Genomic DNA, 14,511 nt, shown 5'->3' on the forward strand with positions numbered 1-14,511 from the left:
AGCTGTGAAAGTTCGTTTTACAGATATTATAAAAGCTTAAATCAACTAAAAAAGCAGACTGAGACGAAGCATGTAGAATAATGAAGTAAATGATAACATTTGATTTTATTTTCATTTGTATATTTTTGAATAACGTGATGTGTGAAATTAATTATGCTTCAAAAACTCTACAGAAGCATGATATAGACCTCAATGAATGAACTTTTGTATTGGACCGAATAAGTAAACATTTACAAAACATTCGAAATTCGTACAAACAAATTAAATATGAATCTGAGCAAACTCAGGGTTGATCCCAAATTTGAAGACAAATGACAACACAGAACTAAAAGACGATACGATGAATTAGCTTCAGATTTTTTGTTTGATAATAGATATTACTTTGTTTGTTTTTTAAATCAGTGTTTTTTATTCTTTTAGACAAAAATTATAATACAAAATAAAAATCGTTTCAAAAGTATGAAGTTAGTAAAAAATTATTTTGCAATACTAGAACGAAAAAAAAAAAAAAATTAATGTCAAATGCTGATATATTAAGTGAGTGTGAAAATCTCGCAAAAAAGGTATTCATCTGTACTCTCTCCCCAACTCCCAATTCAATATTGTAATTTAATCACACTTATTAAGTAAGATTTATCAGCAGATATGTCTATTAAACAATTTTTTATTTGACTTTTCACAAATTTTTACTTTATTTATGTTATTTTTTACCCTGCCAGCTGCCTCTGCCGAAAGAAGATCATTTAGTAAATTACGAATAATAAAAGATTATAAAAGAAATGCTAGGCCCCTCTGTAGTAGGTGGGAAGGAGCAACAGTGCGTAGCACACACTTCTTGATTAGACCGGGGTTTGAGCCCGTCAACCACCAAATATGGAGGATGCGGAAAGGTCAGAGAATGACCACCGCATATTCCCGGAGCAATATGACCTTAGTTGCTAGTGCTCCTAAAAACCAAATAACCACAACAAAAGAAATGCTATTGGTCAAAGTAGACTGCAATCTTGCAATGCTGGCTATTGAGCATATATATATTTTTTTTTTTATGAAAACCTGAAACATGAGAGGTATCAGAACCTATAGTACTTAGTATCGTGCTTGGGTTGGAGGTTGATAAGACGAGACAAGATATTTGTTGACATTAGACTTAAACTTCTGTAGACTGTGCTTTTCAGGAAAGACATAAGGAGAAAGGTTCTTCCAGAAAACGGCAGTTGAATGAATAAACGAGGAAGATGAAAAGTTGGTTCTGTGAGTTTGAAGTTGGACAATAAATGGATGTTGGCTGGTGGCGGCACGTGTTCGGACTGTTTTGAAAGAGAGAGGGAGAATTATAGAAGCCAATTCAGAAGAACAGTGTCCATGGAAGTATCTGTAAAAAAGGGCATGCAGCAGAAACAGTACATCTATGAGACAGCAAGTGGAGAGAAACTGTTAAAGATGAGTCATTAATTAACCTAACTGCCCTCTTCTGAATGGAATCTAGAAGCCTGAGAGAGGTTTTGGGGAAACTGCCCCAGATGTGGGAACAATATTCCATGGTAGGGCGAATTTGTGATTTGTACAGAGTGAACAGCTGTTTGGAAGAAAAGTAATGCCGAGAGCGAAAGAGAAAACCAAGTTTTTTAGATACAGAGGAAGCAATATGTGTAATGTGCTTGTGTCAAGAGAGATTAGCAGTCAGGGTAATCCCCAAAAGAGATATATCAACTTGCCTAGAAATCGGAGTGTCACCAAAAATAAGCATAGGACCAGAAATATCCTTTTTGCAAGATATAAGACAAGACTGAGTTTTAGAGGGATCGAAATCAACTAAGTTGTCTTTGCCGCACTGGAGAATTACCTGGAGATTGGCATTTAAGGAATTGGTAGCAGATATTCGAGAAGTTAAAGCTGATTGAGTAGGGCAAGGTTTCTCAAAATGGAAAGTGCAATGCAATGTGCTATCATCGGCAAAACTATGGATAGGATTTCCAGTCAATGGAAGAAGGTCATTAGTATACAGGAGGAGAAGAGTGGGGCAACAAATGAACCTTGGGGGACACCAGCAGTAGTGGAGAAGTTAGAAGACAGTTGGCAAACCATAAGATGGAAGGTTGTTTAGAAGAGCTTTATGCCAAACACAATCGAAAGACTTTGAGATGTCTAGAGCAACTGCTCACCGAAATTTTCCATAGAATTTGTCTATAAATGGGTAATAAGCCAGAATATCACCAGTGAATCGACACTGATGGAATCCATACTGGCAATCGTTGATCAGATGGAAGATTTCTAGGTAGCTTAAGAGTTGGTTGTTAACTGATTTCTCCATTACTTTAAAAAGACTAGAAATAACTGCAATGGGACGAGAATTGGATGGGAGAGATTTTGCCGCACTGGAGAATTACCTGGAGATTGGCATTTAAGGAATTGGTAGCAGATATTCGAGAAGTTAAAGCTGATTGAGTAGGGCAAGGTCACCTTTTTTAAGGAACCGGCCGGATATGAGCAAATTTCCAAACAGAAGGAAAAACACCTTTGGAATAAGAAAGTGAAAAAAAGGCAGCAAAGAACAGGAGTAAGTTCGGGAGCACTGGTTTTGAGAACAAGTGGAGAAATACCATCAGGATCTGGAGCTTTCTTAGCATCAAGATTCGTTCAAATCCTTCTGACATCCGTTTGGCGAAAGACAACATGAGGCATTGAATGGAGCGTGTTGGGAATAGTGGGAGGTGTTTTGCCAAGGTCATCAATACATGATTTGGAAGAAAAATGGGATGCTAGCAGGTCAGTTTTATCCTTGGCCGAAGTCACAATAGAACCATCTGGTTTTAACAGAGATGGAAGCAGAAATGGGCAAAAGTTGCGGCCAATAGCTTTAGCAAGAGATGATTATTTATTTTATTTGTTATTTGGTTTTTTTTTTTAGGAGCATTACATATTGCTCCGGCAATATGCGGTGGTCATGCATCCTAAGTATTTGGTGGTGATGGGCTCGAACCCCGGTCTAATCAAGAAGAGTGCGCTACGCACTGCTGCTCCTTCCCACCTGGCTACGGAGGTGCCAGCAAGAGACGAGAATGCTCGGCTACCATTAGGGCAAGAATCAAGTTTTCTACTCTTAGCTTGTTCAAAATCTAGTTTGGAATGATTAATAACTGCTTTACAATTGTTGACATGATCTGACAGGACTTTACAATTGTTGACATTAATTTCACTGACATGATCTGAGCAAACTTTGACATCAGAAGTTTTGAAACAGTAGTCCAACCAAGGAAAAGAAGAAAAGAAATCTCGCAGGTCATCCAATTTTGCATTCTTGTAATGCCAAACAACACGAGGTTGGGAACACACACGAGATAAAGGCTCCACTGGAGAAGAGACAATCACCAAGTTGTGATCTGAAATGCCTAAAGGACCACTCACTTTGACCATGTACTTAGAAGGGTTGTTTGTGAGAAAAAGATCAAGTGTGTTAGCTGTATGGTTAGGATTGTTCAGTATTCTTGTAGGTAAATGAACAATCTGTGCAAGATCATTAGCAATTGCAAAAGCCTCAGCATCTTGACCATCTGGGTTGGTGTGACTAGAAAACGGAAGCCAGCTGGAGTTGTGAACATTAAAATCACCTCACTGTCAGGAAAGCTGGACTGGAGAAAGTCAAGTTGCCAATAGAGGAAGTCGAAGAGCTCCAAGTGATTAGTGGAGTTGGGAGAACAGTAGAGACAACAGACAAATTTGACAGAATGAGATAGAGAGATTTTAAACTAGAGAAGAACAAAGAGAGGAGATTCCAAATTGTCAAGTATCTGACAGGGAATATTGGAACGGACATATACACAAGGAATCATACAGCGGATAATTTGGGCAACTGAGATGAGCAGTAGTTGAATCAACCGATAACCGAGATTGTGTCAGAAAAAGTACATGGGGTTTGGCAGACTGCAAGTAGAAATTGACATCGTTGAGATTAGAACTGAGACCATGTATATTTGTGAAATGAACCAGGAAGTGCCTGGGAGGTTTAGATCTTTTCGCAGATAAGCTTACTCTTAGTTTGACAATTAATGGTATATTCAATAGGAATTAATATTGGAGGGGACATGCTGTATGAAGTAATGAAATTTTTGGATATGGCGTACACATGGTAAGAATATACCCAGATCCTTGACATAACGTGGCAAAATATGCCAGTAAAATGGATTTTATTAATGATTTTCCAAATGTAAAAGTGCTAAAAGTAACATTAACTTTTTTCGTAAATTTATTAGTTATAGTATAATTTTTTGTGGTTGTCAAATTGTATTTAATAAGTAGTATCATATTGTAATATTAATTTTCATGTTTTTGATGTTTGTAAAATTATAAAGAAATCGTAAATAAAATACATATTTATGTTATTAAAATGATTCAACAATTTTTATATTATACCTAATTAAAATTTATTTAAATAAAAATAAGGGGCCCAAAATGATTTCTTGCCTAAGGGCTCAAAAAATTTAGCTATGCCACTGTAAAAGTTGTTAACTACTGTAGCAGTGAGAAATCAAATTTTATCAATTGTCAATGATAAATTAGTACTTTAACAATTTTGTTGCACGAATTTTGACTTACCCTATACTTTGTTTATACGTTCTATGAGTACTTGAATTTTTCATTTGTTTAATTACATGTTATTGGCTATTTTTGAATTTGAAAAAAAAGAGACCTTCGGAAAAAGTTTATAATAAAATCACTGCAAATACACAGAGCATATGAGAAAAATGCCAAAATGATTAAATATTTCTGCTTACAAAAATACTGAAAAATAAAAGAAATTCGCCATAAGCAATTGGTGCCTATGAAAACATGAAATATTTTATATGACATGGATGAGCAATGAGTAAAGGATGTCAATCATGATTCCCCAGTGGACTAGAATGATTTGGGGTGGACTGCCAAGAAGCATCATTATAAAAATGACTGAATCAAGTGAAAATAAATGGACTACAGACCTCAAACAAAAGAGAAAGTATAATTTACTACACAAAAAGCTACCCAGTCCTAATGTGGAAGAGCTTGATTCTATTCAATTCCACCATTGAAAATACCACTTCTTACTTCTGTTGCCTAGAATCACTATTTGAAGTAATGCAATATTAACCATAACATCACCTTTTCACAATCACAGAAACAAAATATCAATAAGAATGATTTAATGAATTTCTGCAGGACACTTGCACATGAAAGGACCTTGCACATGAAAGGAAAAATCTGTAATATAAAATCTGAAATGAAAAATAAATAACTTTCTCCATATATGAAATGGAAGAATTTTTTTAATCTGGAGAAAGTCTTATACATACATCCAGAGGAAAGAATATCCACAGAAAATAAAGAAATCTCAACTAAGTTGCACAGTCCCAATATCTTTAAGGGAAAATAATTAGGGGTCAAATTCAAAATATTTTAGAAAAACTAGACCACTGCATAAGCAGAGGTCCAGAGTTTGACTTTTTGGTTTAATAACAGATCAACATCTTAGAGCATACTGCACTAGCACATTATGTATCTTGTCAATTGCACATTGTGAGTTGACATTGCCTTTTTGCATATAAAGCAGGTTAAAAAATCTAGTATAATTCACAGTGAAAATCAAATTCCCCTCTCACCGAGAGTGCCTAACTATAGTCCCAACTTAAGAGGCCTTCAAGAATTTTTCTTTCTCCCATTTTCCAAAGCAAAACTGAATCCAGAACTTTTTAAACAAGTGACAAATGGCAAAAAAAAAAAAAAAAAAAAAAACACCAAAAACGGCAAAACAAGTGGTAAAACTATGCTGTTATGGATGGAATGGGCTCTGAAAATCTGCTTGTTCACTAAGCATGGGAAAAACATTTGATTGCTAGTGAGTAAATTTTTAGCTTCATTACAAATGAAAAATTAAAAAACAAATTTGGGGATTCAATTTAGCATTCAAAAATAAAGGCAATCTGTATATCAAAATGAAAATAGTTGTAATAACATTTTAATCACTTCCAAAAAGAGCTGACTTTAGCTGAAAATTTTCCCACATGATTTTGTTGGCAGCAACTGCATCCAAGTACCAGCTTCTTATAAGTGCCAAAATGGATATAATATTACTGGAACTTTTTCACACAGATGGGGACAGTAAAACAAATTGGGAAAGGATGTATTCATGTTTGCATCACAATATTTAAGTTCTCACATGCTTCTGCATTTCACAGCACCAATGTCTTCCTAATAGATGGATGGAAATTAATGGACAAGGGTTGTTCAATTAAAACTTGTCTGTTGCATGGTTGTTCTCAGCAGGATATGAGAAAAGGATCTTATGATCAGTATATGCCATACTCTCAGCAAGAGCTATCTAATGGTGGCTTTGAAACTTAAAAAACCCTTTCCCATTTCACCCATCCACTCACTCCAAATGTTTGTCCAGTTCTGCTAAGTTGCTGACCTCCACTACAACAGATGGAAGTTTGTTCTAACTATCAACTACCCATTGGCTAAAGGCAAATTTCTGCACATCTATTCTTTCTCTTGTTCAGATTACTCATCTCCTCAGGTGAGTAATCTGAACAACAGAAAGAATCCCATTAGCATTGAGCTTGCTCAATCCATTCAAGGCCTTATACACCTCAATTAGATCACCTCGCAGGTGCCTTTTTTTTTTTTTTTTTTTTTTTTTTAATATATATATGTAAACCATAAACACCGTGCTTAGTACCGTGCTTGAGTTGGAGGTTGAGAAGACGAAAGAAGATATTTGTTGACATTGAAGTTCCGTATACTGTAATTTTCAGGAAATACGTATGAAGGAAGGTTGTTCCAGAAAACGGCAGTTGAATGAATAAACAAGGAAGATGAAAAGTTGGTTCTGTGAGTTGAAGTTGGACAGTAAATGGATGTTCGCTGGTGGCGGCATGTGTTTGGACTGTTTTGAAAGAGAGAGCGGGAATTATAGAAGCCAATTCAGAAGAACAGTGCCCATGGAAGTATCTGTAGAAGAGGCATGCAGCAGAAACAGTACGTCTATGAGATAGCGAGTGGAGAGACACTGTTAGAGATGAATCATTAATTAACCTAACTACCCTCTTCTGAATGGAATCAAGAAGCCTGAGAGAGGTTTTGGGGGCACCACCCCAGATGTGGGAAAAATATTCCATGGCAGGGCGGATTTGCGATTTATACAGAGTGAGCAGCTGTTTGGAAGAAAAGTAACGCCAAGAGCAAAGGAGAAAACAAAGTTTTTTAGATGCAGAGGAAGCAATATTTGTAATGTGCTTGTGCCAAGAGAGAGATTAGAAGTCAGGGTAATCCCCAAAAGAGATATATCATTTTGCCTAGAAATCAGAGTGTCACTAAAGATAAGCGTAGAAGCAGAAGAATCCTTTTTGCGAGATATAAGACAAGACTGAGTTTTAGAAGGGTTGAAATCAACTAAGTTGTCTTTGCCCCACTGGAGAATTACCTGAAGATCCGCATTTAAGGAATTGGTAGCAGATTTTCGAGAAGTTGAAGCTGATTGAGCAGGGCAAGGTTTCTCAAAATTGAAAGTAGAATGCAATGTGCTATCATCGGCAAAACTATGGATAGGATTTCCAGTCAATGGAAGAAGGTCATTAATATACAAGAGGAAAAGAGTGGGGGAAAGAACTGAACCTTGGGGGGACACCGGCATTAGCAAGAAGTTAGAAGACAGAGAGCCATTTACCATCACCCTCAGTGAGCGATCAGAAAGAAAACTGGATAACCAAATACTAAAAACAGTTGGCAAACCATAAGATGGAAGCTTGTTTAGAACACCTTTATGCCAAACACGATCAAAAGTCTTTGAGATGTCAAGAGCAACTACTTGTGTTCCACCGAACCTTTCCACTGAATTAGTCCATAAATGGTTAACATAAGCCAAAATATCACCAGTGGATCGACACTGACGGAATCCATACTGGCGATCGTTGATCAGACGGAAGGTTTCTAGGTAGTTTAAGAGTTGGCGGTTAATTGATTTCTCCATTACTTTAGAAAGAGTAGAAGTAATTGCAATGGGATGATAATTCAATCGGAGGGATTTGTCACCCTTTTTAGGAACTGGCTGGATATGAGCAAATTTCCAAGCAGAAGGAAAAACACCTTTGGAATAAGAAAGTGAAAAAAGGTAGCAAAGAATAGGAGTAAGTTCAGGTTTTGAGAACAAGTGAAGAAATACCATCGGGACCTGGAGCTTTCTTAGCATCAAGATTTGTCAAAATCCTTCTGACATCATTTTGATGGAAGACCACAGGAGGCATTGAATGGAGCATTTTGGGAATGGTGGGAGGAGTTTTACCAAGATCATTAATGCATGAGTTGGAAGAAAAATGGGATGCTAGCAGGTCGGCTTTATCCTTGGCTGAAGTGACAACAGAAGCATCTGGTTTGGACAGAGGTGGGAGCAGAAATGGGCAAAAGTTGCGGCCAATAGCTTTGACAAGAGACCAGAATGCCCGACTACCGTTAGGGCAAGAAGCAAGTTTTCTATTATTAGCCTGTTCAAACTCTAGCAGGTGCCTAGTCTCCGGAAGCTGCAATTTACAGAACTTAAACCTTCCTTGGTAACACCAACCCTTTGTTCACTCACCAATCTTGTTGCCCTTCTCTGTACTCGTTCCAGCAGCTCTACATCTTTCATAAAATGAGGACCTGTATACAGTACTCAAGGTGTGGCCTGACCATTGCCTTATACAAGGGGACAATCACCCTCTTCTCCCTGCTAGCAAAATTCCTGTATATCACTGACAAGAAGACACCATGAGATATTCTTCCTTGCAGCATTTTTGCACTGCTCTGAAAACTTCATATCTGACTGCAAAATTACCCCAGATCCTTTTCATTCTCCACTACCTTGAGTATAGTACCACCCAGTTGATACATTACTCTGGGGTTACTGCTAGCCATATGCAGTACTTTACATTTGCTTCAGTCGCGGCGCCTCGGTAGCCAGGTGGGAAGGAGCAGCAGTGCGCAGCACACGCTTCTTGATTAGACCGGGGTTCGAGCCCGTCACCACCAAATACAGAGGATGCGGAAAGGTCAGGGAATGACCACCGCATATCCCGGAGCAACATGGCCTTAGTTGCTAATGCTCCTAAAAACCAAATAACAAACAAAGTCGCCACTCTCAGCCCATCTGCTCAACTTTTCCAGATCTTGCTGCAGTAGCATACTATCATTACTGTCATTAATAACCCTGCTAACCTTCTTTTATATCAATAAATTTTGTGCATATTATTATTATTATAAAACAAACTCAAGTTATGTACAGAAAAATAAAACTTAGGTCATTTTCTGGAAGGGCATGGAAAATACTCAACTTGAAAGAATATATAATCAGCTATCTCAACTTATAGTGTATTAGCATTTAGCAGTGGTAGTAAATGATGTAAAGCTTAACAGCATCGGCCAAAAACAATAAAAAAAAATAATTAATAAATAAATAAATAAATAAAACAACTTAGGAGAACTGCTGTTTCAGAGATGCTTTGTCCAGCACGTCTTGCACCTACTACCATGCCACATTCGAAGTCTGTTCGATCACTCCTTTCTTCCATTCTTACTAGTTTGTATGCTTAACTGATACTAGAAAGGTTGTTCTGCTGCCTTTATATCCACAACTGTGGTCATGTGACTTGCAACATTGTGGAATAGACCATTTGTGTGCACAGCAGGGGTGTACCTAATAAAGTGACAGCACAGTGTGTGTGTGTGTGTGTGTGTACATATATATATAGTGTTATTACTGCGTTGGAATATAAGTTTAGTGTTATATTGAAATTGAATCGAAATGCATGCACAACAAAGTTGTACATGTATTTCTTTAAAAATAAAGGAAAATTTTGAGCATTTCTAATTTCTGCTTTACAAATTTTTGAAGCAAAATTTTCTTCAAAAATATAAAGGTCATTAATAATCATGGAAGTGCTGGCCTTACTAATTATTAGCAAGGGAGGGTTGTGTTTCTAAACTTATGATCCAATCAGTAACTCAAACTCCAGGAGAACCACAAAGGGTTACAGAAAGTGCTATCCTGTACATTTATTTTCTCTGAAAAATAAATTATTATTGCTTTCTAAATTGAGGAAGGATACCATCCCTGGGTCATACAAGAACAAAGTCACTGTTCCAAAGTCATTGTTCTTCTGAACATTTTTTAAAAATCCGCTAGCAAATGTAGCAGCCAAAATCTTTTTTGCAGTTGAACTAAAATTCAACAAACTACATAATCAGTAAAAAAAAAAAAAACACATCCATGTATCTTTTCGAAGCAGCAGAGATGTTAAGCTATTCTTTATTTTTTGGAATTCACACAATCATGACGTACTTCTTTAATCCTCTACTACTCACACCCCTAAATGGAACAAATTCAGTCATGTGACATCTGTGAGACAGATGTCATGTTTGTTTTGATTTTAAAAAAAATTGTTTTAATTAAAACAATTATGGTTTGCTAAACTCAATTACAAAACATCAAATAAAAATAAATGAGAAACCAATAAAAATAAGAATGTTTTTACCATATTTTTTTAGAATTTAAGGCCTTATCCCTAAAATGAGATGCAGATGCTCACGTAGTGATTGTCAGATGCAACCACCTAGGAAACATTGTTGACCGACAAGTTTACACTTAACAGTCCTTGAATCCGAATATCAAAGGATCATTTGACAGTCTGATGAGTGTTGTACAGATTTTCCTATTGTGGCTCAAACACTGATGTTCACAAGGGGTGGTCAAGCAGGGATTTCAATTTAAAAGTGTACTATAAAAACATTAGGACCAGGAACTCTGGGAGAATAATGTAAAGCAAAGATTTCTGCAAATGTTTCCATTAGAGTACTTGCAGCTGCAGTCGGATCTGTAATTGTGCATCGACTGCAGTTGCAGATGACTCTAAGGTCAATTGATATTTCTCTTTATTTTCTGGATTTATTCTTACTTTTGAACTGGTAGACTGGGTTATGGATGAAATAAAACTGATCCAAGATTCCCTCCCTTTGACTGACATTAATTATGAAATGCTTTGGCACATGCACATTTTAAGACTACTAAACTTTCTGTGTTGGGATATTAGTGAAATATCCCCCAAGGTTTCTGAAAATTATGGAAACCACGTATACGTTTTTGAAATTGCTACTACAAGAACAATAACTTCTGCAATGTGCAAAACATCATTGGTGGACTCCTGGCGGACTTTTATGAGGTCAAACCATGTGAGATGTTTAAGGAATTCCGACCAACTTAATCAAACTTCCACTGAGATATCCTTGATGGCTGACATGGTGTTTTCTTGTCAGAACAGATATGACAGGGAAGTGATCACTCCATAGGGATTTTCTTCGACCTCCTATATAAACAAAGGGTGAAGAGAAGGGGGCATATAGAAATATCAATGGCAGTAAATGTACAAGTAAACATGAGGAGAAAGGTGTTCAAACCACCCTCATTTAGGAGAGCTCATTATTTTTGAGTATGTGCTCTATTTTACAGCCCCACAAGTTAGTGCCTGCACTACCCCAGAAGGTATTATGTCTATTAAGAGCTCTTAATAAGAGATTAGGAGCAGGCAGTTGCATAATAAAATCAAGGTCTGCCTGGGATATGTTAATCCCAGATGGCAAATATACAGAACAGATTGTTAAGCGAAACAATCAAGCGAATAGCAACTGCTTCTATACTAATAGTAACAACAATTATCTGGAAAGGGGTATGGTTTTCCACTAGGGTGATGACTCCACGAGCAGGACCATTCCCTGTTCAGTCTGCTCATAAGAATGTAATTTTTCAATGGGAACCTATGCACCATGTGTTACAGGCATTACTTTCTTGCTGAACAAAAGTACAGAAACTTCTCTTATTTTAGACTTTCCATAACTTAGGCAGTAGAAATGCCAATGACTAAGCCAGAATCTCTATCTATCTCTATCTATCTATCTCTATCTCTCTCTCTCTCTCTCTCTCTCTCTCTCTCTCTCTCTCTCTCTCTCTCTCTCTGGTTCAGTCTGCTATGGTAATAAATTGCCAAAGTGAAAGATTTAAAAACTATTAGTATAACAAGTTTGAACATAACATTCTTTGACAAATCCAAGACTGACCTCAGCACATAGATGGAAGAGCAATATTCAAATTTTCATTAAAAGAAATAAACAAATAACTTTATTCACGCTATTTTCTGTCGTGGGATATTAGTAAAATATCCCCCAAAGTTTAGGAAAACTGTGGAAAAACGAATGTGGAGAAACAAAGAGACTTTCTGCATAACTGATGATGACATGCTTTGACTTCTCAGCCCAATTGCTATGTTTAGGATTACAGTAAACCCCCGCTATTCGGAGTATCTGTATTCGCGGTCGCTGATTTAATATAAGATGAAACCTAAAAAAATGTGAATTTTAAAGCGCCGTGAACATTTTCTGCCATAAAAAAACATGGGCGTGGCTGAAATTATCTTTCCCGGTCAAAACAGCACTCAGTTGGTGGGGGGGGGGGTGCCAAAATCGCAAGTGTGGATGTTTCTTGCTAATCCTTGTTCAGTATATGTTATACACTTGTCATGGAAGGTTTCGTCGTTTGCTTTTACTTTATATGCTTATAAATTGAATAAATTTATCAATTTATAAAATGACATGCTTACAAAAGATAAATCTACCGTTTTGCAGTGTAAAACAGACTTTTTCGAGTGTTAACGGAAGAAAATGAGTTTTTTTAGGTTTCATTTTAGGTTTTATTGTGGACAAGTTCTTTCTAACCTGTACAAAAATATGGCTACGAATAACAAGGGAAATGTGAAAAGATCAAAGAAGGTGACGACATTAGTGAATAAAATTGAGTTATTAGACAAAACTTCTAATGGTGAAAGTGTCTCCTCAGTAGCAAAACATTATAAAATCAATGAGTCAACGGTACGATCAATCAAGAAATCGGAAGAAAAAATCCGCCGTAGTGTCCGTGAAAACGCGCTAATTGCTTCAAAATTTTGCTCTGTAACTCGTGATGTTAAATTAGAAAAAATGGAAAAATCTTTAAATCTGTGGATAGAAGACCGAACTCAAAATAAAATTCCATTAAGTTCACTCATCATTTGTGAAAAGACAAAACTCCTTTATCAACACTTTAGCGAAACTGGTGATAGCACTGGCGGGATAAGTTTTTTTAGCTAGCAAAGGCGCTGGTTTGAAATTTCTAATAAATATTACATTTAATATTAAATACTGTTTCTTATTTTCATTTTGATGCCATATGCTTGCATTTCACTATGTACTGTCTATGTACATAGTCATATTATGAAGGTACATATAATACATACATAGACAAAATTTTAGACTAGTTTTTCTTATATATTTCATACTTTGGAACGGAAGCCCTTTATTACTATGGGAGCCATAACTCAGTATTCGCGACATTTCTCAGAATGTAACCCCCGCGAATAGCGGTGGGTTTACTGTACTTCCATCACAAGTTTGCAATTCATGAGTTCTTTCTCTTGACTTCAACAATTTGTCGTCTTTCAAAACTTTTGGATCATGAAATGGATTTGAAAATGAGCCAGTGGCACCCACTAGTGATGCTTGTACTTTTCAATCTGGTAACTCTCAAAGATACTCATACTGCTTTTCTCACTACTTATAACCTCATCTTTAAACACACCTGTTAAGTGCTGGTACTCTTCTATGAGTCTAGCTACATGTTTAACCAAAGACAGCTAACATGCATACATATGTATTCTTGCAATCACATGCCTATACTAATATGCTTCAAAATCTTTTTTACTTTAGTAGCATGCATGTCAAAAAAGACACATTCTCCATCATAAATCCACAGAGTTGGCAGCTATGGAAGCTGAAAATGAAAGTTCTGCAATTCCGCTTTTCACAGCAGTTAAAAAATGACTTCTGCAATAACTTGTGTTGAATAATATTATATATTATTCAACACAAGCTTCATTGTCCATATGAAGCTTGTGTTGAATAATATATAAAAAGTGAAGTGTAAAGAAACCAGTAAATAATGAAATAATCTTAGTATTCACAACAGAGCATTAGTCTATATCAAAGTTACCTAGATATTGCACTACTTTTAAACAAATGATATCATGAAAAGGCTAATTCTGCAATTTATTTGCCTCATCATCATCTCGTCTTTTAAATAAATGGCAGATTAGCCAAGGACAAATCGTTTTCTTAAACTAAGATCTCGTGGTACAGCAGATTGCTCTATTCTGCGGACTAAGACCATACAATATTCACTGCAGTTTAAAATCAGCTGGCTAAAAGCATGCACAACAGTCTGAGCTCTTTTACATAAAGTACAAGCATTTTATTAAACTCTCACAGCATGAGATGTTTGCCAAAAACTTTTTCTTGAGTTTTTAACATATTTACTTATTTCAATAAATTATTTATATAACATAAATAAATAGGTAATCTTCAAGTCATAGTGGTAGGCTTAAATCACTGTCAGCGCGAAAATGAAATTCCTGCTACACTTACAAAATA

At 36.3% G+C, this 14,511-nt stretch overlaps 1 protein-coding gene across 1 annotated transcript in view; it reads right to left on the minus strand.

Moving 5' to 3' along the window:
* LOC150083386 (ubiquilin-1-like) overlaps positions 1-14,511 on the minus strand; it is a 237,395-nt gene that overhangs the window by 101,831 nt on the left and 121,053 nt on the right. The window lies entirely within an intron of this gene.

This window comes from Mastigoproctus giganteus, chromosome 7 (assembly GCF_048544385.1).
Source record: "Mastigoproctus giganteus isolate SK-2022 chromosome 7, ASM4854438v1, whole genome shotgun sequence".
Taxonomy (NCBI): domain Eukaryota; kingdom Metazoa; phylum Arthropoda; class Arachnida; order Uropygi; family Thelyphonidae; genus Mastigoproctus; species Mastigoproctus giganteus.